This window comes from Prionailurus bengalensis, chromosome E3, assembly GCF_016509475.1.
Source record: "Prionailurus bengalensis isolate Pbe53 chromosome E3, Fcat_Pben_1.1_paternal_pri, whole genome shotgun sequence".
Taxonomy (NCBI): domain Eukaryota; kingdom Metazoa; phylum Chordata; class Mammalia; order Carnivora; family Felidae; genus Prionailurus; species Prionailurus bengalensis.
Genome location: NC_057357.1, coordinates 18,369,792 through 18,371,548, shown reverse-complemented (window position 1 = coordinate 18,371,548; position 1,757 = coordinate 18,369,792). Strand labels below are relative to the sequence as shown.

General features: G+C 40.0%; 1 non-coding gene across 1 annotated transcript; it reads left to right on the top strand.

Annotated features, from left to right (window-relative positions):
- The first annotated feature begins 1,654 nt into the window (after positions 1 to 1,654).
- Positions 1,655 to 1,757, top strand: LOC122472098. Its single transcript, XR_006294349.1, has one exon. It is a non-coding gene; the product is annotated as a U6 spliceosomal RNA (small nuclear RNA).

The window sequence follows — 1,757 nt, the reverse complement described above, 5'->3', positions numbered from 1 at the left end:
CTCCTTTGAGTTAAGTTTTGTTTGTGGTTGAAGATAGGGATCCAGCTTCATTCTTTTGTATGTGGATATCCAGTTGTTTCACCACCCTTTGTTGAAAAGACTGTTTCACTTTTTGGATTGTCTTGGCATTTCTGTTGAATATCAGTTGCTTATAGGGGCACCTGGCTGACACAGTCAGTAGAACATGCAACTCTTGATCTCCGGGTCATGAATTCAAGCCCCATGTTGGGTGTGGAGCCAATTTCAAAAAGAAAGAAAGAAAATCAATTGATCATAAATGTAAAGGTTTCTAGAAGGAAATTTTATTTTCTCTTATTTAATAAATTTCTCCCATTTAATCAGTTCCTCCCTTGGTGGCTGGGGAGTGGCCTGTGCTGTGACCTAAATGGGAGCATAATGACTTAACGTGAAAATGTTGTAAGGTCCTTCTATCGTGCCTATAGTATGGAGATTTGGGTTATTTTTTTCCTCCAAAAGATAAAAATCTTTTAAATGCGTTAGCAAGTCCCTGTGAAAATACTGTGTACAATAAAAGTGAAAGGTGAGTACCTATATCAACCCCAAGAGGTTTGCTATTATTTCGTTTAGCATTATTCCTGTCTCCTGTTTGCCACCAAATGACAAAGTGTCCAGTTTCTGATAGATCAGCGATTCCTTTGCTCCACTGCTGCCAACCGAAGTCATCATTGCTCCCAGAGGCCAAGAAAACTATAGTTCCAAAGATGGCTGTGTTTCCTGCAAGAAAAAGTACAAAAGCTCCCCACCGAGTCAAGTGTGCTTTGGCAAATAGTCCAACAATGTCTGTTGTAAGAAATATGGCAAGTTCCTTCCTTACAAGCACTGTATCACTATCACCCATTAATCTTTTGCTATGCAGTGTGGAATAAGTGAAAGGAGGTGGAGGAAGCAAAAGCAACAGAACAGAGGGGCCCAGTATTGGCTAGAAAAGAAAAAAGAAAAACGGGGGCACCTGGGTGGCTCAGTCGGTTAAGCAGCTGACTTTGGCTCAGATTATTTCACGGTTCATGGGTTCAAGCCCCATGTCAGGCTCTGTGCTGACGGCTCAGAGCCTGGAGCCCGCTTTGGATTCTGTGTCTCCCTCTCTGCCCCTCCCCTGCTCACTCACTCACGCGCTCTGTCTCCTTCTCTCTCTGTACCCCCCTTGCTCATGCTCTGTCTCTCTCTCAAAAATAAATAAACATTTTAAAAAAGAAAAATATAAATTTTGCTACTCACATCATGTTTCTTTTTTTCCACATCATTTTCCTACATGATTTTTTTTTTCTTTTAAGGACCAAAAGAATATTGTGAAGTATAAAACATGATAGAGTAAGCAAGGTACAACCTGGACACTGAGGTGGGAAATTATATTTTGAGTTACAGTACCCCCAAATCAACTACAGCACAACTAACAAATGTTTTGTTTATAATATTAAAATCCGGGAAATTATAACAGTTGGAATCAAGGGCTAAAATTCAAAGTATTTTTCATTTTTTTAAGTTTTATTTGTTTATTTATTTTTAGTAGTCTCTACACCCAGCATGAGGCTCGAACTCATGACCCGGAGATCAAGAGTCGCATGCTCTTCCAACTGAGCCAGCCAGGCACCCCAAAAGTATTTTTCATTTTAGATTAAAAATAGGCATACAGGGCTTGCTTCAGCAGTACACATACTAAAATTGGAATGATACAGAGAAGATTAGCGTGACCCCTGCTCAAGGATGACAAGCAAATTTGTGAAGTATTCCATGTTTTG